Raw genomic sequence first — 25,044 nt, 5'->3', positions numbered from 1 at the left:
AGAGTGAGAGACAGAGGCAGAGCCTGAGCAGGGGGGATGAGGTGGAGGGAGAAAGAGAAGCAGACCCCTGCTGGCTGATCAGGGAGCCCAATGTGGGACTCAATCCCAGGACCCTGGGAGCATGACCTGCGCCGAAGGCAGACACTTAACTGACTGAGCCTCCTAGGTTTCCTGTGATGATTCTTTTTTTTTTTTTTAAGATTTTATTTATTTACTTGACAGAGAGAGACACAGCGAGAGAGGGAGGGGGAGTGGGAGAGAGAGAAGCAGGCCTCCTGCTGAGAAGGGAGCCTGATGCGGTGCTGGATCCCAGGACACTGGGATCATGACCAGAGCCAAAGGCAGACGCCTAATGACTGAGCCACCCAGGCACCCCATGATTCTTTATATGTAAAGACATCCTTTTGTTGTTGGAGTGGGATTTAAATTTTTCATCACATTTTTGACTTTTTGTTAATACATAGGAAAGTTAGTAATTTGTGTAATTTGTTTCATAACTAGCTCCTCAGTGAATATTCTGATGAGTTCTGATTTGTTGCTTTCCTGAAGTTTTTAGATAGATTCTCATGTGAAAATTCTTTCTCGTTTTTGATAGTTATACTTGTTTCTTTTTATTGCCTTCTCACTCTTCCCATTTGCCAGAATATTTAAGGAACTGTTAAGTAATAGCTGTAATATTGTCTGATCTTGATCTGTCTTGATCTTACAACTTTAATCTGTATTTATAAGGGGCTTGATTTTTTTAAAAGATTTTATTTATTTCTTTAACAGACAGAGATCACAAGTAGGCAGAGAGGCAGGCAGAGAGAGAGAGAGAGAGAGAGGAGGAAGCAGGCTCCCCACTGAGCAGAGAGCCCAATGTGGGGCTCGATCCCAGGACCCTGAGATCATGACCTGAGCCAAAGGCAGAGGCTTTAACCCACTGAGCCACCCAAGTGCCCCGGGGGCTTGATTTCTTATTTTCTGTTCAAGCGTGTGTGTATGTGTGTGTATGTATGTGTGAGCGCCCGCGCATGTGCATGTGTGCACATGTATTAAAGATTGGATTTATTTATTTGATAGAGAGAGAAGGTACAAGAAGGGGGGTGGCAGGCAGAGGGAGAGAGGGAAGCAGGCTCCCCACTGAGCAGGGAGCATGATGTGGGGCTTGATCCCAGGACTCTGGGATCATGACCTGAGCCAAAGGCAGATGCTTAAAGACTGAGCTACCCAAGTGCTCCTATTTTAAATATTTTATATTTAAGTAATCTCTACAACCAACATGGGGCTTGAACTCACAGCCCCAAGATCAAGACTCACATGCTCCACTGACTGAGCCAGCCAGGTACCCCAGGCATATGTATATTTAGTTAAATGAGGGAAATTGCTCCCTAAGTTTAATGCTTTGTAATGGATTACTAGAGGATGGAAATTGTACCATGAAAATGTGTTATTTTCAAATTATGTCAACTGGGGTATGTAAGAAAATCACATAAATCCTTCTTTAGAAAGAAAACAAATTAATAATAACAGAAATATAAATTTTTACTTTAAGAACAGAAGTCAGGGGCACCTGGGTGGCTCAGTCATTAGGTGTATGCCTTCAGCTCGGGTCGTGATCACGGGGTCCTGGGATTGGGCCCCACATCGGGCTCCTGGCTGGTGGGAAGCCTGCTTTTCCTTCTCCCACTCCCCCCTGCTTGTGTTCCTGCTCTCACTGTCTCTCTCTCTGTCAAATAAATAAATAAGTTGACTTCAGTAAAGTAATTGTTAGCTAGATTTTGAACATTCAGGAAAAGTCTCTAAGACAAATGCGTTTGCTTTGATGAACTAACTGTTCTGCAGCTTCAGACACCCAAGGAGAAGATAAGAATTTTTCTAGTAATAAAAAATTTCTTCCTTTCTTGTAGCACACAATAATCCCTTTATTTAATTTTCTGTCTCTAACACTTATGAAATATTATTTAAACAAATTTTATATTATTTTAATAATGGTTTTTGTTAAGAAGATTAATGAATGGCTCAAACATTGTTTGTTGTAAACTTCTAAGACCTTCCTTAAAGGCTGATCTTTTTTTTTTTTTTAAGATTTTATTTATTTATCAGAGAGAGAGCGAGAGCAAGCACAGGCAGACAGAGTGGCAGGCAGAGGCAGAGGGAGAAGCAGGCTCCCTGCCGAGCAAGGAGCCCGATGCGGGACTCGATCCCAGGACGCTGGGATCATGACCTGAGCCGAAGGCAGCTGCTTAACCAACTGAGCCACCCAGGCGTCCCTAAAGGCTGATCTTAATCAACATTTATATAAAAACATAAATCTGATTTCTTCTATGTTAGTAGATAAAAAAAGATAAAAACGTTCTTGACAGTTTTGCCCCCTGTCAACTTTAACACAATGTGGTAAGTAATGGGGCGAGATAATTACATGGTCCTGGATAACCCAAATTGTAATGGAAACCAAACTCACTCAAGCAATGTGCAAAATGGACTTAATAAAGTTATTTGGCACATATTATGTCAAGAATTAGGCAAGAACTATATGCAATGGCTGAATAACTGAACTCTACCTCTGAAACTAAATATATACTATACATTAATCAACTCAGTTTTTTAGAAGATTTTATTTATTTATTTGACGGACAGAGATGACAAGCAGGCAGAGAGGAATGCAGAGAGAGAGGGGGAAGCAGGCTCAGCGCTGAGCAGAGAGCCAGATGTGGGACTTGATCCCAGGACCCTGAGATCATGCCCTGAGCCAAAGGCAGGGGCTTAACCCACCGAGCCACCCAGGCTCCCCAATCAACTCAATTTAAATATAATAAAGTTAAAAAAAATGAGGCAAGAACTTCTTAGTTATGTGCATCTCGTACTTTCCTCAGCCATATGTTCTTCTCCCCCTCTTCTCTGCCACCCTCCCCCCCCCATTGAGAAACCCACTCAGGGAGGAAGCCATTCAGCCTAATCTCCCATTAACTAATTTCCTCAACTTCCTTCTTTTGCTTCACCTTCATTCGCTCTCCCCAGCTTTAAGCTTGAAGGCAGTTGAGGCTGCTCGCTTTTAGCTATAAGATTTTGAATTAGGGGAAGAAAAGAGAATGCAGGCTATTAGGTTTAAGAGTGTTTTTCAGGGGCGCCTGGGTGGCTCAGTGGGTTAGAGCCTCTGCTTTCGGCTCAGGTCATGATCCCAGGGTCCTGGGATCTAGCCCTGCATTGGGCTCTCTGCTCAGCGGGGAGCCTGCTCCCCCACCTCTCTGCCTGCCTCTCTGCCTACTTGTGATCTCTGTCAAATAAATAAATAAAATTCTTTAAAAAAAAGAGTGTTTTTCAGTGGACATAGGGCAAACTTAGAAATTCTCTCCTTCTCTCTCTCTTTTTTTCCTCCCTCTACTGGTGTCCTGTGAAGTTCTTTCCTACCTTCTGAGAATACTTTCCTTTTTTTAGCATGATGTATATAGCCAGAATAGCCCCACGGCTGGGAAGACTGGGAAGACTGGGAAGGGCTTGGTTTGCTCAAACAGCTTTTCTCCCATCATTGAAATTCTCCTCACATATCAGTCTGGTTATTTTCTTATACATTTGCACAAGGCATCTATGGCATGAGTCACAGTAAGAAACTCATCATAAGAATGTGCCAGATTGCAAAATAGATTTCCTTTCCCCCACTAATGGCAGATTCAAGATTTTAAAATTGCAGTGATTTAGTAGGCTTAAGAGTATGTTTTTTTTGAAGCCCCATACTTCTTTTTTGCTAATATAAACTACATTTTGGTCTATAACAATTAACTAAACTTGTCATTTAATCAAGTTATCCTCAAGTTTAAAACAGTTGCCCCTACAGAGCTGTACTCTTCAAATTGAAAATGAATTTCATCATAAATAAATATCACACCACAAATAAGTATCACAAGCACATGCAACTTTACGGTTGGTATGTGTTCTGTGTGTATATGTTGAGTGTGTGGTTTGTATGGCATGGGTAGCTTGTGGTATATGTGTACATATGTGATGAGCGTGTGGTTTGTGTGTTGCGCATATATGTGTTATATATGAGTGTGTGGTGTATGTGTGTTATTTATTGGTGTTTTTTTTGTGTTGAATAAGTGTGTGCCATGGTGTGTGAGTGGAGTGTGTGGTATGTGTGTGGTGTGTGGATTTTGTGTGTGTCTGTAGTGTGTACTATATGTGGTGTGTATATGTTTGCTTGTGGTGTGTTTGTATAGTTTGTGTATGTATTTGATGTTTATGTGATAAATGTGTGTGTGTGTTTGTGTGTGTATGTGTGTGTGTGTAGTGGTATTCTGCAGGGATTTGAGGCCCAGAGCTTAAAAATTTTAGTGTAAGTGTATTCCTGCATTGAGACCAATTGGCAGAGTCCTTACAATTATTTCATCTCTTCAGAAATCATTTATAGGTATTTTCTTAAGCTTAAAGTGTTTGTTTTTTAGGAGGAAACTTCAAATATAAACTAGATGAAAGTTAAAGTGATTGCTGCATTGTTATAATTTTAGCTGACAATATGGTTTAATTTAGCAAACAAAACCAATTGTATTCAGAGTTATTGTCCTCATAGCTTCAGGAGGACGCATCTCCTCTGCCTCTGACATGTAAATCTGTCCTGGTCAGTTGCAACCATCTTTGTCTTCAGAGGCCATTGCATGGGATGATGTGCTTCATTTTGACATTTCTGTCAATGGCCCTGTGGCATCCTGTGGGAGACTGCGTAGTCGAGACTGAGAATGGGAGCTCTTGAATCAGAACACTCGGGTCTAAATACTGGCTCTGTCAATGAGGTGAGGGCTTACTTGATGAGTTTCCTCATCTGTGAAATGGGATAATAGTTGTATTTACCTCTCAGGGCTGTTGAGAGGCATATATGAGATGATGCTGTAACATCATGCATAGAACATGGGTAAGTATGCATGAAGATGTGTGTTGACGATGGAGGTGATCTTGTATGGATATGGCTGTGCCATATGGAGAGGAGTGGAAGCTGATAGTGGGTGACTTCTTCCAAGATTATTGTGAATGTATTCCATTTGGTCTGCCTATACCTATTAGATTTATGAATGACCTCTCAGTTCTCGCATCAGTGTAGCTTGATTTCTTTGTGGCGTTAATAGTGCCTCTCTTAATGAGTAATAATCACAAGGGGTTTTAAAGATGTTATTGGTTCTAGGTCTGGTCCAATGTTAGGGCAAATGTCCTTTGAGCAAGAGTTCTCTCCCTTCTGTGTTGAAACTGCCCCTCCCATCTGTTCCCTGTTCTGAAATAGGTAAATGTCTCAGCAATGGAGAACTGTACTCCAAGAGCATAAAAAAACTGTCCAAAGACCCTGATGTATTATATAAGTCCCTCTGACTAACATGCAGTCATTTTAGCACAATTTTCAGAGGAAACTTTACATTTTGTCCTGGCTATTTCTGGGCTCCTACGAAGATGTTAATGTCTGAGCAAAGTGTCCATTAGAGGGCTCTAGGTGCTGAAACAGGCTGTGGATGCGGGGTGTCTACCGTTTTTGTTTGATTGTGCTTGTCTGTCTTATTTATTGAGGAGGATCTCAAGGCCCTCTCTTGGTATGAGGAATGCAAATTGTAGAATTGGGGCATATGGGGAGTGGTGGGGAAATACCTACAGAAATCCAAAACCTTGTTCTTGTCTAGTACTGTGGCCACTGCCAAAGAGTTTTGTGGAGAAGGGCCTAGCCAGCTGGAAAGATGCCAGCGGGGACAACTGCTCTATCTATCATGCCAACATCTACTCCTGCTGCTGGACTTTGTGGTTAGTGCTGGTCTTTAACATTTCTGCTGGACTTTGGGCTGAATGTCAAGAATTAACAGTGAGGGGCAGTCCTGCCAGGTTTCTGTCAGAACTTAGCTCTCCCTTTCTTTTGCCTTATCTTGTCTCTCTAACCTTAGTCTGGGGCCCACAAGTAGATGAAAGGGATGTCTTTAGTGTCTCCACCTGTAGTCTTCAATCAGTGTTAGTGACAGTCATCTACTGCACCCATCCCTTTAATCCTAATTTATCCCAACTCCCCTCAACCCCATCCACCCTGCCAAGGGTTCTTCATTATCTCTCCAGCAAGATTTGGATCAATACCTTCACCTTTCTTTAAGGCAGTCCTGAGACATCCTCAAATTTTTTTCTCCCCCATAATTCACTCTCTCCACTAGTTTTTTCCGGGGGAATTTTCTTGGAGAACTTTCAACCTTTCTAGATTGTCTCCTACTAAACTTTGTGTCAGGCTTAGCTGTGCCTGTGGACCCTCCCTATCTAGCTCACCAAGTCAAGTTCTCTTTTTTGTGCAGATAGCTCCTGCTCTCTCACTTCTAACAAATCTTTGTCCACTTTTTGAAAGGGAGATAACAATTTCCTGTGCAACTTAGTTTACTCACTTGTAACCAAAATGTGATTTTGGTCTTGGTCAATCAATAAAGAAATCAATATACATTAAGAATGTTATCAAGCAAATATAATAAACTCTGCCTTTTGATTGTGCTTGAGGACATAGGAAAGGCTATTATATATAGGCTTGTTTTTAAGAAGCTTGGTCATGTTGGAGAAACAATTTTTTTTTGAGAAACTATTAATATCTGTGTATCAATAAATGAGTATGTATGCATTAATTTTTATAGTCTGCCTATACCAAGGAATTAAACTGGTTTATAATAAAAGATAGCTAGCTCTATGGGATGTTGCAATAGTGGTAAGTGATCAAAAGCATGTAATAGGTAATTGAAAGTGAACCCAATTTAAGTTGTTGGGATTGAGTACAAAATTTAGAACTGGGATTCCTGGAAATTAAGGAAAAAGAGAAACACAATGAATTATATAATTTCTCATATATATGTCTAATCATATATATGATAAGATATAACTGATATGTATCATTTATGTGGGGGGACAGTCCTGCCAGGTTTCTATCAGAACTTAGCTCTCTCTTTTCCCTTATCTTGTCTCTTTAGAGACATATCAAAATGATAGGTATAATTTTGCAAACACCGAATTTTTTAAAGTATGACCTACTAAGAAGAATCTGTCCATTCATTTACTCATTGTACATATGCTGTATTCCAGACACCGTGGATATGAAGTATACAAGAAAAACAAATTCTGTCTTCATGAGGTTTTTAGTTAAGAGAGGGTCAACAAACAAGTCAGTAAATAAAGTAGGTAGGAAAAAACTTGATATCTTGGAGAAACAACCAGTAATACTGGAGGAAACTTGTACAAAGCTTTGTAGAGATTTGGATTTTTTTTCCCAACTGTGATTGGGGAACTTTTGGAAACTGAACTTTCAAAATTTTGTTACCTTTTTTAATGTCTAATTCTGATTTCCCCTGGCAACTTCCATATGGAGAAAAGCCTGCAGGCGGCAAGAGTAGAAGCAGGGAGAATATTTGGGTCTCCTATTGGAGTCCCTCTTAGTACCACCGCAAAAGTCTGAGTGAGGGAAGAGGGTGGCTTGGTTCAGGATAAAGCTGGTAGAGGTGCTATTAAATGTTCTGATTGAAGGAGAATCACCATGACTTGCTGATTAGCTGCAATGATGGAAATAAGAAAAAGAGAGAAATTTAGATTGTTCTAGGTTTTCAGCTTAAGCATATGGATGAATGATGATCCATTTTTTGAGACAGTGAAGACTGAGCATAAGCTGTTTTGGAGACCAAAATCAGGAGTTCTGTTGTGGACATGTTCAGTTTGAGTTACTTTTGAGATAGTCGACATTTGGATCCCAGAGTATGGAACTCAGGGATGTGATAAGCATTTGGGCATCAGCAGCAATCTCAAGTTATGTCTGTCACCGTTTCAGTGGAGGACTTAAATTAATGGACAAGGTTTTCTTTTCTTTTTTTTTTTTTAAGGTTTTATTTATTTATTTGACAGAGATCACAAATAGGCAGAGAGGCAGGCAGAGAGAGAGAGAGAAAGAGAGGAAGCAGGCTCCCTGCTGAGCAGAGAGCCCAGTGCTGGGCTCGACCCCAGGACCTTGTGATCATGACCTGAGCCAAAGGCAGAGGCTTTAACCCACTGAGCCACCCCAGGCGCCCCAATGGACAAGGTTTTCAACAGAGAGTAACATAGAAACGATTTTCAAATGGCCACCTTGTGACTGTTTTGGCCATGGTTCTCCAGAGAAACAGAACTAATAGGATGTGTATATAAATAAACAAACAAACAAATAAGGTTTATTATATAGAATTGGGTCATGTGGTCCCAAAATCTGTAGTTGGCAAACTGGAGACCCAGGAGAGCTGATACATATGTAGTTCCAGTCTGAGTCCAAAAGCCAGAGAACCAGGGAAGCTGATGGTGTAAATTCCAGTCTGAAATCAGGCAGGCTTGAGACCCAAAAGGAGCCAGTGTTTTGGTCTGAGTCCAAAGACCGGAAAAGACCAGTGTCCCAGCTCAAAGAAGCAGCAGTTCCCTCTTATTCAGCCTTCTTGTTCTACTTAGTTCTTTAGTTGATTGAATGTGACCTAGCCAGATGGAGGAGCGCCATCTGCTTTACTCAGTCATCGTCATTTTCTTCTTCTTCTTCTTTTTTCTTTAAGATTTTATTTATTTCAGAGAGAGAGAGAGATTGAGAGAGAGTGAGCAAGAATGCAAGAGCAGGGGAAGGGAGCCCGCTGAGCAAGGAGCCTGATGTGGGACTGGATCCCAGGGCCCTGGGGTCATGACCTGAGCTGAAGGTAGATGCTTGAAGGGCTGAGGTGCCTCTTTACTCGGTCTTCTACTTCAAATGTTAATCTCTTCGAGAAATACTCTCAAAGATACACCCAAAATAGTGTCTGTCCAAAGGTCTGGGCACCCCAGGCCCCAGTTAAATTGACACATAAAATTAGTCCTTACAGTGACAACAGAGCATTACATCACATTATAGTTCTGTGAGGAATGTGTGCAGCTGAAACAGGGAGTTCTTTTGCAATCTAACCTGTTTTAATGTTAGTACCTGTAAATTCCAGAGGCAGGCCTGGCTTGAATGACAATGGTTGTTTTTCCTGATTGTGAGAGAATTTTAGTTTCTTCCTATAAAACTTTAGATTTTAAGAAGAGCTGAATCCAGTGAGTCTGCCAAAATGAACACTAGATAAACAAATTAGTTGACCTAGTGAATCAAGTAATTCACCAATGCATTAGACATTTATGAAGTTTTTAAAATTTGCCAGATAATACCATTAGATCAAAGTCTTTTTGGGAGACCACCACATGAACAGGTAAATTGTATTTCAGGGCTAGTGCCTGGCCATGATGAAAGTATGAGGAAAGGGCTTCAGAAAAGCAAAGAAGGAAGAGACAATTCTGATGGAGAAAGGGGTGGTGGTCAGGAAAGGATTCACTGAAGAAGATAGACCAAGATTTTGCTAGGTGAAGAAGGAGGCAGAGGAACTGTGCATAGAGAAAGGCATGGAGGTATGGGAGGGCATAATCTAGACAGGAGTGAGAAGTTCAGTGTGACTGATGTGTCGGGTGCACAGTACTGAGTGGAGGGAACTGAGACCAGCCGGGCCCAGAGGGTGAAGGACCTTGTATTTCTGCCTAAGGAGTTTGGATTCTTTCTTGCAGGCTAGCGTGTCTCCACCTTGAGTGGGCATAAGAATCATCTGGGGAACTTATTAAAGGTGGGAATTCCTAGGCCTCCTCTCTAAGGAGATAGATACAGTAGGTCTGGGGCTCAAGAAGTGACAGCTTAATGAGTTCCCTAGCTAATTCCAGTGCAGTTGGTTCACAGACCCCACCAGCACTATGTGCTATGAAGGCTTCTCAGAAGAGGGAGTGACATGACCTGATTTATTTTTAGGAAGGATAATTCTGCCAACTGTGTGGAAAATGGGCTGACTTCACTAGCAGGGAAAATGTCTAAGCAGTTGCAGCAGCAGGCATTGCAGTGAGAGATTATAATGAATGGGACTAATGTGTTAGTGGGTATAAAGACATGGGCTCAATCTCAGAGACCTGAGTTAGGATACACAGTTGACCCAAGCAGAAGAAGGGCTGAGAAGAATGAAGGTTGGCTCTCAACTGTATAGTTTGGAAGAATGAGTGGTTAATGGTGCTTGGTAACTATTTGCTGAATGTGTGGGAGAATAAATATAGGACAAAAAGTAGGTGAGATGGAGTAAGAAAGGAAAATTCCATTTTTGAGGTTATATTTGAAGTAAATACAAGAAATATTGATCTAGTATTGGTGAGGAAAACTCAGGCAGGTTTGGAGATATGGATTTGGAAGTTAACGTAGAGATAGTTATAGCAATAGTAGAGCAATATAGCAATAGTAGAATCTGAGACTACTTATCAAGAAGATACAAACCTTAAAGAGAAGAAAGCCAACCCTGCAAACCTTTTGGTGTGTTTATTTTATTTTTAATTTAATTTGATTTGAGTTAATTTAATTTTACTGACAGAGAGAGAGAGAGAGAGAGAGAACACAAGTCGGGGTTGGGGCAGAGAGAGAAGCAGACTCCTCACTCAACAGGGAGCTGGACCTGTGGTGGAGGGGTTGATCCAGGAACCCTGAGATCATTACCTGAGCAGAACGTGACACTTAACTAACTGAGCCATACAGGTGCTCCCTTTTGGTGTGTTTAAAGGACAAAGGAAAACTAGTTGGCAGAGAAAGTAGCTGAAAAGAAGTTACAGGATTCACAGGAGGTATGTTTTGAAAAGTTCTGAAAATAAGGGAAATGTTGTAGGAATTATGTATGCATGTATGAATGTGTGTGTGTGAATGTGTGTGTGCAAATGTGAATGTGAGGGAGTGTGTGTGTATGTATGTGTGTGTGTGTGTTGGAGGGACATATTGGGACTGTGTTGTCAGTCTGAATGCTGAAATATGTTCTACTAAAAATCTGCTCTAAGATACAATTGACCCTTGAACAGTGCAGGGGCCGTGGCACTAAAAACCTGTGGAGTCGAAAATCTGCCTATAAATTTTGACTCCCGCCAAAACTTAACTACTAATTGCCTATTGTTGATTAGAAGCCTTATTGATAACATAGTCTACTAATACACATTTTGTATGTTATATGTATTCTGATGTCTTACAGTAAAATAAGCTAGAGAAAAGAACTTGTCATTAAGGAAGTCCTAAGGAAGGCAAAATATATTTATAGTCTGTATGGTATTTATTGAAAAAAAAAATCCCTTATAAGTGGACCTCAGTTTAAACCTGTGTTGTACAAGGATTAACTGTAGTTTGCCAGATTTAGCTCTCTCTTACAAGGTCATTCTTGAATTATGATAGAAAGGCTCAGACAGATCAACAGCATAAAGAAAATAGTAGTCTTTCTGTTTGTAGTACTGGGGACAGTACTTATTTCAAGTAAAAGCTATTTTAACTTATTTCAACATGAGGTGGGCTAAGACATATTAATCCCTATCCCTACATCATTTATTTCTTTATAGCATTTGGTTATAATTAGCCTTGTTTTAGAATTACCTCTCTCCTATCTGTTAAGTTTCTACAGATTTTGAAGCTATATTAGTATACCCTCAGTAGATATGACTGTACCCATCTTACTTTAAAAAAAAAAAAAAGATCGTTAAAAAAAAACTCTTTCAGTAAGTTTGGCAAAGACAGGTGACTCAATTTTAATTTTGATTTCTACCTCAGCCAAATTGAGATTTGGACATTTGTCATTTGTATTAATTATTGGACATCTGTATTAATATTTTTTTCCTGTAAATTCTCTTAAGGATTTTTGTCCATTTGTATTTTAGGTCTTAAAGGTCTTTTGGACTTATTATTGTATGTTCCTTATATATTAAGAGCATTTGCCAGAGAGAGAGAGAGCACGCGCAAAGAAGCAGGGGGAGGGGCAAAGGGAGAAGCAGACTCCTCAGTGAGCAAAGAGCATGATGTGGGACTTGATCCCAGACCCTGGGATCATGACTTGAGCCAAAGGCAGACACTTTGCTGGCTAAGCCACTCAGGCATCCTGGAGTCCAGCCTTTTAAGTATAGACTTTCTCTTATGACTTCTTTTAAAGTGTTAAATCCAGCATCGGATGATTAGGTTAAAAAAAAAAAAAGAATCTGTGTTCCACTGGGGGAGGGAGAGGTGAGAGTTACTATTGTGTCATTTTTCAAGTCTCATTTTCTAATAGTTTATATTTGGTGTTTTATTTTTGTTGTATATTAACCCTGTTTACTGGTAAATTTGATACATTCACTTATTTATAGATTATGTTTTCTGAGATAGGTTCTCTTAGTACTGGTGTTTGTTTTTCCTTAAATAGAAGAATTCATCAATGAAACTAACTATCTGGAGATTCTTCTGTGGAAAGATTTTTAAATGATAGAGTGTCTTTAATAGCTATAGCTTTATTTGGATTTTATTTTATTTGGTTTCTTCCTGTATCATTTGTGGTAAGCCTTATTTTGGGGGGGCTTTGCCCATTTTATTTTATTTTTTTAAGATTTTATTTATTTGAGAGAGTGAGCAAGAGAGAAAGAAAGAGCATGAGTTGGGGTTGGGAGAGAAGCAGAGGGAGAAGCAGACTTCCCACTGAGAGGGAGCCTGGCACTGCTCTGCTAGATCCCAGGACCCTGGGACCATGACCTGAGCCAAAAGCAGATGCTTAACCGACTGAATCACCAAGGTGCCCCTGCCTGTTTCATCTAAACTTTCCAATTTATTGTTGGAATTGTTCTCATATTCCTTTAGTATCTCTTTGATGTCTGCAGGCCTTATAGTGAGTCGGTCTTCATTTTAATTTTTGTTATTGGTAATCTGTGCCTTTTCTCACTTTTCTTGATTAGTCTTGGCTAAATAAAGGATCATCAATTTTATTACTCTTGAAGGGAAATCTCTCGAAGTCAGTCTGTCTTTCCTAGGCCTCCCCTCTTCAGGGTCTCAGCTATTTAAGGCCAGGCTGCTTCTGTAGGTCCCGACTTCTGTGTTTTCTCTCCCATCTCCATGAGATTATAGGCTTCTCTGCCTCTGGCATGTGTTCTCTGCCTGGCTTTTCAGCATTACCCCCATCCCCGACCCACCACAACCCTTGCCATGCTAAGAATCATCATTTCCTTGAGTGGAAAAGAAATAAAGAATACTGGACTCACATCAGTAAGTGTCCCTTTTCTTCAGAATCTTGGCCTTTCAGATCCTGGATATTTTGACAAGTCTGTCTCTGATATATTTAAACGAATGTCTTAAACTTCGTACCTATAACTTCATACTCTATAGCTATCGCCCTCCAATTCCATACCTCACCCTCCCAATCAGTAGGCAGTCATTACTTCTGTGTCTATAGATTTGTTTTTTCTTGACATTCCATATCTGTGGAATCATATAATATGTAGTCTTCTGTGACTGGCTTCTTATACTTAGTATAATATTTCAAGGTATACAAATGCTGTCGCATGTATCAGTATATTATGCCTTGGCAAATGGTCATAATCCTTTCTAAGTTTGAATCAGCTTTCAATATTCTATTCTTTGTGTTTCCAATGTTGTGAAATATCTTTGAGAGTTCCTTTAACTTGTTTTTTTGTTTGCTTGTTTTTTTGTTTTGTTTTGTTTTGTTTTTTTAGCCAGTATATCCTCATATCTTCTGGTATGTCCTCATGTTTTTGTCATAGCCACTTTCATATTGGAGAGCATCATAACTACCTGCCTTAACTAATCCTTGCAATCTGGATTCAAATTTCACAGCAGTATCCTTGTTTGTGCTAGCCACTTAATTAGACAGTTTAACATTAATCAGTTTATGCCAACATCTGAAACCATGGAACCAGTCTTTACTGGCAGTAAAAGGTTCTTTTTCAGTCTCCCTGTAATTACAATTTTCTTTCAATATGGCAGCTAATATTCACACTTTGGCTTGAATGCTAATTGAACTGATTTGAATTATCTTTTATTGCTGCCTTCAGTCCAAAGGAGATGTGCTCCATTTCAACCATCTGTTTCTACAACAATTTGAACTAAAATATATAATATATTAGCACAGCTTTACCTTTTTTTTTTTTTTTAACTTTTTAAATTTTTGTTAATTTTTTTTTAGTGAAGGGGCAGGGTTAGAGGGAAAAGGAGAGAGAGAATCTTAAGCAGGCGCTATGCCTAGCATGGAGGCTGACGTGGGGCTTGATCCTAACAACCCTGAAATCATGACCTGAGCTGAAATCAAGAGTTGGCTACTTAACCGACTGAGCCACCCAGATGCCCCTACCTTGTTTTTTATATTCATCACATTTTATCAGCATAGTTTATAGCATAGTTTCATGAAAGCCTAGATCTCATCCTGTCTTTGCTTTTCTGTTGCCATTTTTCAAATCTAATTGCATCCGGTTTTACTTCCAGCATTATCACTTTTTGTCTCTTTGTTGCACTTTAATCCTTGTTGTAAAATATTACATGTATTTATCACGGGGGACAAGGAGGCAACATAACTGTACTCTTTTCTGTCTGTGCAAGAGATCAATTAACAAATGCTCAGTGCTCAATCACCGACAGACTTTGGAAGAAGTAACGTCATTGGCCCTTGATCATGCTGTTCATCAGCTATACAGTGATTTGTGGTTGAAGGTTAGCAGCAAAGTTTGTACTTTATGTGATGACTCATAATTAATATATGGTGGTAACTGAAATTTGAATGGTGGTAACCATTTTGTTGAATGGAGTTAATTTAACTAAAACATGATAGCTGAAATTTGTATGTGTTGAAACAGTGCAAAGTGAAGGATCCTAATATATTTCAATTAATCGTATATCTTTCAGCCTCATCTGCTAGTAAAGTTGGGTCTTAAACTAACTCTGAATATTTTATTTGAGGCAGACTTAAGGCTACCATTCTAGCCTTTGAGTTTATGGTAGCTGCTCTGATCCCTGTGATTATCTTCTCAAAACGTGGTCTCCTCCTTGTCTCCTACCTCCACTAATGAGGCCTTGAGCAGCTTTGCTTCTGATACATATTATTTCCCTTTGTGGACAAAACAGCAAAGGCTTCTCTATGTCTGATGTCTCCTGTTCTCTCTTTCTCTATGATTTTGTGATTTAGAACTGCCCTCTAGAAACACATGGCAGCCCTTACTTGGCTTTATAGCTCTTACCTTCCAGCCAGGATGAAAGTTTTGCCTTGGCACCCATAGTGTCAGCCAGCTAGACCTGCCTCTCTAATGAATAACTCATAAACACTGGAAGCACTATTTTCTCTGAAGAATGCCTCATAGTGGCCATTACATCCTCTCTTTCAAACCTCAGACCAACCTTTTATTTTCCCCTTAAAGAATCTAAGTTTCAAAAACTCTTCTTTAGTATTTAACATGGACTTCAAAGGCTCACAAAGGGGGGGAAAAAAAAAGGGTTCCTGAAGAGGTTCTGTCTCTTTTTTCTTTGGAACCTTTGAGGCATTTTCAATGTGACAATACATTTTAAATGGATCCAGAGAGATTCCTTGTGGTTCTTTTGTGTCTCTGACTATTTAGAACATGGCTAGGCATAGAGGAAGCATTTAACAAACATTTGTCACTTTGTTAATTAAAATGACAAGCTACAGGCATACTTTGATTTGCACATAAATTAATTTCTTTCTCTCTCTCTTTCTTCCTTTCCTTTTTTTTTTTTTTAAATATTTTATTTATTTATTTGACAGAGAGACCCAGTGAGAGAGGGAACACAAGCAGGGGGAGTGGAAGAGAGAGAAGCAGGCTTCTTGCCAAGCAGGGAGCCTGATGAGGGGCTCAGTCCCAGGACCCTGGAACTGAGTGGAAGGCAGCCACTTAACTGACTGAGCCACCCTGGCACTCCACACATAAATTTATTTCTGAAAATTATTTTTTTTTTTGAGGATGGGGAGGGAGACATGATGCTGGATTGGCAGACAGAGAAGAAAACTTTGACATTATTAAGGTTGATCCTCTTAGCAGTGATCAATTCAGACATTTTTTTGATGATGCTGTTGGAAATGAGTGGTTTACAGGCAAAAATATCTTTTGTTTAAGGCCATATTTTATATATTTGCTTCATATGTGATAACTATCTATTAGTAAAAAGCTTTTGCAGTCAAAAACAAAGGATTAGCATATAAAAGGGTTAGGCTATGAGACTTGGGAGAAGGTATTGTAATTTGTCCTCTCAAGGGGAAAAGCATAAAAGCTCATGGGAATTTCTTTTGGAGATATGCTTGTGGCCAAGCTGTCAAGTCCTCCTACTTGAAAATTTGGGCTATTTTCCTTATCATTTTGTCTCATCTATGATAACTATGAATACAGTGTGTTATGTAGTGAGGGTAGCCTTTTTACTTCTGCTATTATTTCTGAGCAGCCTAAAGGCTGTTTGAAGGTAGGGACCAAATCCTTCGGGTAGTCTCATCATTATTTCCTCCAGCCCTTAGCAGAGAAGGGGCCTGTGCACACAATAGGTATCTAGAAGTGTTTATGGAATGATTAAATCATGCCTTCTTTATCAGTTTGTAAGATCCACTCTGGGAGAATCAAAGATCTGTAACAAGATCAGTTCAGGGCCCAGCAAGAAGGATCTGAGCTCATGGCACCATGTCATGAGGTCAGATTTAGAAACAGAAAAGCATGACTCTAGGAACTCCTTTGTGACATGGTTCATTAGATGATTCAGATAGCATAAGGTAAAATATGTGATACTGGTACTAATTCCACCCCAAACAGCACAGCTCAGTGCTTACTTAATTTGGTTTTTGTTCATTGATGCTAGTTTATGTTCAGGATGAAATGTTACAGGCTGAACTATGAACCCCAAAATTCATGTTGGAATCCTAACCCCCTAGAACCTCAGAATGCAAGTGTATTTGGATATAGGGTCTTTTAAAGATGTACTTAAGGAAAAATGAAGTCATATGGGTGGGCTCTAATCCAAATATGACTGGTATTCTTATAAGAAGAGATTAGGACATGCATGGAGGAAGATCATGTGAAAACACCAGAAAAAGATGGCCATCTGCAAGCCAAGGAGAGAGGCCTCAGAATAAAACTAACCCAGCTGACATGTTGATCTTGAACTTTTAGCTTCTAGAACTGTGAAGAAATAGATTTCTGTTGTTTAAGCCCCCCAGTCTGTGGTATTTGTTATAACAGCCCTAGAAAATGAATGCAAGAGCTGAGCTATTTATATTTCTATGAATAGTGTCAGGTCTCAAGACTATATGTAAAATATATGCCTTTGGAGGGGCAGGCAGAAATGCAACAGATGGACAGAACTTTTTTTTTTCCTCTTTAGCGGCAGGTATGACATTTAAAGGTCATGAATTGAATCAGGCATGGTCAGACAGGATCATAAATTTATTATTTTTTAATCTTACATATGAAGATATCTCAACTCCCTCAAAAGTGTCTTTGGTGGGAAGTAAGGGGCGGGGAGGAGGGACCTCTAGAACACTTTAATACCATGGAGGGTTTAGTAGAGATTATGTTGAGAAATGACTTTGGAGAGAGATTTGGAAATGATCAGTATCCACTATTGTCTAGTCTAAAAGCAGTGACTTTAAATAACAGTCTATAACTGTACCTCAGTCTTATTAAATGTCAGGGAAAAATAAGGTTATAATACTAGAGCACTCAGTATGTATCTGTTTTTGCCCCCACCCATTACTGTAAGACTTCTTACCCGCTGTTGGTCTCTTTACCCTGCCTCTTTGTTTCAAGTGATTCTTAGGGAGAGATTCTTCCATAAACAGAGGCCTCTCATGATCTCTATCACTGTCTGTCTAATTGTCTATTTTTGCTAACAGTTTAAAGACCTATTTAATATGCTTCATAAGTTTTAAGGTAATTTGGATGTTTAAGTTTATTTACATATATTTCATAGTAAAACTAATATAATCACAATAAAAGAAAATTTGGAAAAGAGATAAGAGAGGAAAAAAATCACCTATATCACTATTCTAAGGCAATTGCTAACATTTGATTGCTTTCCTTTCAGCCTTTTCACACATTGCGTAAGATATTTTCTCCAAAAGTTGTAATTCTAATGTATACACAAGCTTCTATACTCCTTAAAAAAACAAAACAAAACACACAACTTAATATTGTATCATGAGTCTTGTCAATGGTACAACAGAATTAACATAATTTTGGTGACATATAATATAGCATTGAGCTGACATAATAGTTTACTTATCAGTTTCTCAATTCTTGGACATTTAGGTTGTTTCAAATTCTTTAAAAATAAATAAGATGGATGTCTTTGACAATGGATGTGTTTGAACAAACTTTTTTTTTTCTTCCCTGTTTTGTGTGTCTGTCTTGGAATACATTCCCATTGTCTGAATTACTATGTGAAAGGGCAGACTTATTTTTGTGCAACAGCTTTGAGAATGTCCTATTGTTGTTAAGATCTGCCATAGAGAATTTGTATAGAGGCCATGCTTCTCATTTTAACTTATGTCAAGATCTCCAATGGCTTGGGAGTACTGCCACTGCCTTTTGGGGAATCGTCTATCTAGTTCGTAGTTAGTGTATTTTGCTTGATAAGTTTGCAGGGTGAAATTCAAGATAAAAATGGGTTCAGAGTGCACATCTAAGACTCACATGAAGAATTGATGGAAGTCTGCATTATATGTTGAGTGCACTTCATGTATCAGTGAGGGAGAGTGAGAGCTCAGGAAAGCAGACATAGAGAAGCAGCTCCGTTGCACTAACCATGGAGGAGACCGTTGAGTGTGTAGACTCAAGGACTTTGCCACTGGGCTGTGGGTCTTGCCTGGGGAACAAGATACCCAGTTTTTCTAGAGTTAGGGGGAATGCTTCTTCCTGCCCATTATATTTCCTTTGTTCTGGACAATCTTCTGACTGTTGTTTGACTTCTTCATTTTCTTAATACCAGGATGGTGGCAGTGCATCGTGCAACTCACTGTGGTTGCCTCTTTATTCCAGCAATGAGGAGGCTACTCAAGGAAGAATATATTGCTTTACTTTGTGGGCTGACATCATTCCCAATGCCATCTTGCTTTCCTACTTTTATTTGCTCTTTGCTTTATCTTTTTATTTTGGATTCATTTTCTCTTGTAACCTGTTTACATATTTCTAAGTGGCCTTAAATTTTTTTTTAGAATAAGTTGTGTTTTAAATGAAGATTGAGGGATTAGCTTTTGGGGTTTAGGAATTGGTCCAGTATCTGGGCCATGGATACTGATGACACAAACTCAGTGCTATCTTTTAGGTCCTGTCATTAAAAAATCCAGCCCCTTTGAATCCCTTTTCTCCATTTTGAACCTTTTCACAATGCCAAGCAGAGTTAGGTAATATTTATTCAGGGGTTAATAGCCCAGTTACATATGTATAGTTATCCCTTTTTGTCTTTTCTGCCTCTTTATACTTTTTACTTCTGTACTTGAAACATATAGAAACTTTAGTTTTGATCTAAGGAGAAGTAAGGATTTACCTATTAGCTATTAGCCTGGATTATTCAGCTAATTAAATGTTATAATTTAATAATTTAGAATTTTGGACCTGAGCCCTTTGAATACTTAGTAATTCTTTTTTTCTTTTCTTTTTTTTTTTCTAAAGATTTTTTTACTTCTTTATTTGTCAGAGAGCGAGAGAGAGAGAACAAGCAGGAACAGTGGCAGGCAGAGAGAGAAGCAGGTTCTCCCTGAGCAAGGAGCCCAGTGCGGGGCTGCAGAGCTGTGGAGCTTGATCCCCAGAATCTTGGGATCATGAGCTGAGCCAAAGGCAGCTGCTTAACTGACTGAGCCACCCAGGTGCCCCGAATACTTAGTGACTCTTAAATCATTGATTTTCGCAGCATTTTTTTTTTTAAAAATGAACTTACCTCATCTTCTCTGAGTAAGCTCTTGAAGTTAGGGATCTCTTCATCTTTGAAGCCCTCTGAGAACTGAGACTGAGTCTTTGTACAGAGCAGGAACCAATACTTGTCTGCTGAATTGAATACTCTCACCTCCAAATAGGCTTGAGAGGTAAAGATGTCTATGCACACTATCCTAAGGAACAGAAAGCAATACTGCTAATAAGTATATAAAAAAGGATTGATAACCTTTACCAAAGACTCCGCTCACTCAGTGATGGCAAGGAAAGACCAACTTACTAGAGATGTCATGCTAGGTTCTCATTTAAATGGCATTTGCAATTAGAGAAGCTTGTTAAATTTTAAGACTGAAAGGTATTTGTATAAAGAGTGCCGTGGTGATTGTGCTTACTTTTAATTTGGTAGATGTCATTTCTACTCAGTTGTTTGAAATTAAATTACAGATCTTTATATCAGTAAGAAGCACCCAAAATATTGCGCATATGATGAGAATAAGAGTGAAAGCTTGTAGTCATGGCAGGCTAAGAGGTTTTGATTTGAGGTAAAAATATGATTTCTTTGGAAATCCCTTCTAATCTGCTAGTATGTTTTCTTAATTTCCTCCAGTGACTCAAATATTTTGAGAGCATATGTAGGCCAAGCCATTTGAGCATGTAGAAATAATAACTGTACTTTCGGTACCAGCTCATTACTGTGATATTCCTTGAGAACAAAAGACACAGAAAAGGGATTTTTTTTTTAAAGGTACATTTCATTCAGGTGCATTAGTTCCTGACTAGGGAGCTCAAATAACCCACTTTCAGGGCTCTTCAGAATGATTACGTTCTGTTCTGCCCGTTTGCTGCAGAGAATCTCTGATCAGGAGAAAGGGTTTAAATAATCCCATCATTGATCATCCTTTTTCTCACTTGCTTTTTGCTGGGCCCTTTCTTGTCATTATAATTGATGCTTTCTTGTCTGTATCTATTGTTAATAAAACAGCTTCTTTCTTTTGGTGAAGGCGAAAGGTCGGATATGTGGCCTTTGCATTCCTGATGATGGACAAATATTCACACTGTCTACTGTTGGCAAAATAACCCAGCAAAACTGGACATCCAAGGTATGAGGTATTGGTGTTTGAACACGCTGCACAGGATGTGCAGCTGTCAGCCATAGTCACATGGGAAATGAGTTCTTTAATAAAATAGTGTTTTATACCTATGTGTAACCACTAACAGAGCAGTTTCTTTGATTAGAATAAAAAATAGTTCTGGGTGAGATGAGCTAATTAGCTCCACATGTGAAATTCATTCACCATTATTCATATTCAATTTCATGTAGGAAAGAGTTGAAGCCAGAGGGTACAAAGTGCCACAGGAGGTCATTTAAGTGGTTAACTTGATAAAAACAAGGGCTTTCATAGTGGAATCATCCCAAACTTTGTTAAAAAAAAAAGAGTATGGCCATGAAAATCTTTTATATCACAAGATGTTTTCTGGTCATCTTGTGACAAAAGAATGGTCCTTTTTAAAGATGTGTTATACATTTTTATTTTTCAATAACTATTGCAAATTCACTGACCTTTTCTGTGACAGTAATATCTACTTAAAAAAAAAAGGTTTATTCTGCTTCTTCAAGGCAAGGGTGATATTTTTATCAATGAGAGAAAATATCTGCTTTTCAAAAGAACTCTTGCTATGGAGAAACATCTTCAAAATGTTTATTTGGAAATGTTTCTATCATTATATGATTTTGTGGTTGAAAACAATGTATCTCAAGCACAAAACCTTGGTAGTTCTGTACTTTAAAAACCAGAATTTTCTAACTGGTATAAAAGTTTCCAGAAGAGAAGGTCACTGGGTTTGATTAGTTTGTAGGATCAAATCTCAAGATACTGGGAATTTTTGAGCCTAATTTCAACAAAGGCCTTTGCATAATTGGTAGTTGGGATTAAAAAAATCATAATGTTGAAAGTATCTTTTTTTCCATCTGGACCTGTTGTTCATTTGAGTTAGGTTTTCAGTTATGCAGCCATTGAAACCAATATAATAATATGTGATAATAACTATATAATAATATGTGAACATAGTATCTAACATGAATTTTTAGGTCATAGAATTGAAAAAGTCTCTTAAAACAATGATTAATAAGTGAATATCATTAAAAATTTAAATATTTTATTAATATTTTTTAATGAACAAAAAGTTTTAAAAATTAGTCATAAATTTAAACTAGTAAAATATTTAAATTCATATAAAAATTTTTTTGAAAGATTTAAAAGTTAAATTCCTGTAATTTACAAATAAATACAATTACCAATATAATTTATAAATAAGATATCTATGGAAAGTAAGTTAAAGTATAATAAGTTGGAAATATACAGTTAAATCTTTTTACTGTTAGGGATATACCTTAAAAAAGTTGAGTGATCACAGTTCTATACATATAACTGAGTCTCAATCCCAGTTTCCCAGGAAAGAGATGATTGGTTTAATTGGGTCACATGTCCATCTCTGATCCAATCCTCTATGGGCCAGGGAGGAAGGTGATGTAGTTATAGGCATCTAGAATGGGTGAGTGTTTAGGATTCCAGTCATAACAGTTACATGATTTCATGGTGAAGCAATAATTTATTATCACATGAAAATATTAAATATTGTCAAGTATCTATCCTGCTTAATACCAGCCTGACTTTTCTTATCCCACAACGTATTTTTCCAGTCATTTTTACAGATGAATATTGTAAACGTTGACAGTGAAAATGCAAACTCAATATAAATAGATGGTGAAGTGCAACTGCTACTCTTAAACATTTAAGGATTTCATGAGGATGAAGAAAATGATGTTGCTCAGATCACATACAAATGGGGTTGGGGATAGTCAGGTAGGTTAACAACTGAAGAGAAAACCAGTAAGGGTTATGACATTATATATCTTCAAAGCAAATGATATGAATAGCAAAGGTAGGTATTGGTAATGGTAAATTAATAAGTCCTTCAGTATTTTGAGAAGTTACTCTCTGTGTGATCATACAACACAAATTAACCATAAGTGAAGGATATTATATAATGCTATTATACTCTTTTTGTTAAAAAAGTTATGTTTTGGGGGTGTCTGGGTGGCTCAGTGGGTTAAGCTTCTGCCTTCAGCTCAGGTCATGATCTCAATGTCCTGGAATCGAGCCCTGCATTGGGTTCTCTGCTCGGCAGCGAGCCTGCTTCCCCTCTCTCTGCCTGCGTCTCTACCTATTTGTGATCTCTCTCTGTCAAATAAATAAATAAAATCTTTTTTTAAAAAAGTTATGTCTCCTAATGTAAATATTTTAGTTGTTCACTCAAATATTTGAGTTCTTCAAACTTAGTACATAGTTGTGCCAAATAGAATCTAAGTTAAAAAGTAAGGTAAACTTATTTTCTCACATAATAATAATTTCACATAATAATAATTTCATTTATTAAAGATAAAGCCCTAATCAAATGTTTTCCCTCAGTTATTTACTGTGGGATTTTGTTTCTTATTTGAGGATCTGATGCTCAGCTTATTGGCTATAAGGCTGACCCTCCTGAGAGCTGTGGGGAGGAAGTAGTGTTTTGTACCCAGCCCTTTGCACCTTCTTTAACTAATCCCCAATCATCTGCCTCTTCAAACCTGATCCAGCTAGAACCCTAATCCTTCAGGGTCATTCTGGGTTTCTTATTTGTTGATGTGAAAAATTAATTTAAGTCAAAATGTTTATAAAAGACAGTAGCTCAAAAAGTTACTCTTTCCTGAAAATACTTTTGTTACCTAAAAATCAAGGGGTGAAATAGAAGAGGTTTGGGATTTATAGGCAGCTATTTCCCTTTGCAGAAGGCCAGTTCTGCTGTCACTTTATCTCTGTACCACCAACTCCAATACGCATGTATGCCCCATGGGTGGGATCTTTGCAAACTCATGCCCACACTGACATTTGGCCCTAACATCCCACAGATTAAGAATGGCAAATAGATTTCATCTCACATGCCAGCTCTGATCCACTGGGAGTGATTGCCTGGAGAGCTTCAATGAGAAGGTTTCTGGGACCATGCCTAGTTCAGCAGGAAAGATTGTATCAATTAAATATGTCTGCCATGGTCGCTGGAGGTGGGGTGGTAGCACAAACAACGTTCTTGCTATCTTTGTCCTAGACTGTGACATGGCAGTGAATATTTCTGTACCATATCATGGAAGTTATTTGTCATCATGTAGATCTTAAGTGTTTACCAAAGCTCAGGGTTTACTATTAAATTCTCATGACCCCTAGCAAGTCTTAGTGAGCATCTTATGTATAGGCCTATGACTGTGCATATAAGATTAGTAGCACCGTCTTGGTGTACATGAAATGGTTCATTATTTCTACTTATGCTGAATCCAATTGATTTCATTAAATGGGACCTTGATTTCATTAGAGAGAACCAAGGTATGAAATTGTCAAGCATCATGCTCTAGATACAAAGACTATTTCAGATTTGGTCATTTATCCTTTAAAACATACCCAAAGTAGACATTTCTGTGCAACTCAAACTTAGGGAAGAAATTACCATTTTTTCTTCTGTCACTTCCAAAATGATGTGCTTTTATACCTTCTGTACTGTCAGAAAAATTTGAGCAGCTTTCAGAGTTAGAAGCTTCAGGGACAATTCTGTTAGAAAAAAACCCCAGGGGGAAACAGTAAGGGCTAAAGACCCTTATTTTAGCCAACACATACAAGAACATTAGGAAGTAAATGTTTGCTGTGGTTTTATTGGATTCTAGTTAGCTTCACCCCTGAGCCCTAAGGTCCCTGTGGGAATGGGGTATGCCTCATCAATGTGTAATCTTTTTAAAGCCTACACTCTCACGGGATGGTTTCAGAACACTGTTGTGGTTAAAATAATACCATCCAGATTTAAAAATAAATTCCAAAGGTCTCAGCCCTTCTTTTGACTTCCTTGAACTCAGCAAGGGGAAATAAGGGGACCATAATAATATATCTTTGACATCTCCTTTTCCCTTCCACCCATTTCCCTTATATTGAAACATCTCTCCCATCTCCCTCACCTCAGCCTCCCTCCAAAAACCCTACATCCACTGTACCAGTTCTCACCCCCGCCTCTTGTCATCCTTGCCAGCTCTTTTCCTCTGCATTACAAAGTCCAAGAGAGCTTATTTAGCCAAGCAGAACCATTCCTGTCTGGGAGGTAGGGTCAGGAGGGTCAAGACAGAATTCTCTTAAGCATGGAAGGAAGAAGGCTTGTGAAAGGCTGAGAACCAACATACATGAACCATTTCCCCTCTTACCTTGTACTTCATGTACATCCCTTAGAGATTTACTCTCAGGTCGTCAAATCCTG

At 38.6% G+C, this 25,044-nt stretch overlaps 1 protein-coding gene across 1 annotated transcript in view; it reads left to right on the top strand.

Moving 5' to 3' along the window:
- The window catches only part of APTX (aprataxin), a 62,695-nt gene extending 39,860 nt beyond the window's left edge, over positions 1-22,835 (top strand). Inside the window, exons 10-11 of the transcript XR_006606671.1 lie at positions 20,715-20,813; positions 22,415-22,835. The gene's annotated coding sequence lies outside the window, so the exon portion shown is untranslated. The remainder of the gene's footprint in view (positions 1-20,714; positions 20,814-22,414) is intronic.
- The last annotated feature ends 2,209 nt before the right edge of the window (positions 22,836-25,044 follow it).

This window comes from Mustela putorius, unplaced genomic scaffold (genome assembly GCF_011764305.1).
Source record: "Mustela putorius furo isolate JIRA1106 unplaced genomic scaffold, ASM1176430v1.1 tig00000421_pilon_pilon_pilon, whole genome shotgun sequence".
Lineage (NCBI taxonomy): Eukaryota > Metazoa > Chordata > Mammalia > Carnivora > Mustelidae > Mustela > Mustela putorius.
This window is presented reverse-complemented; position numbering and strand designations above follow the sequence as displayed.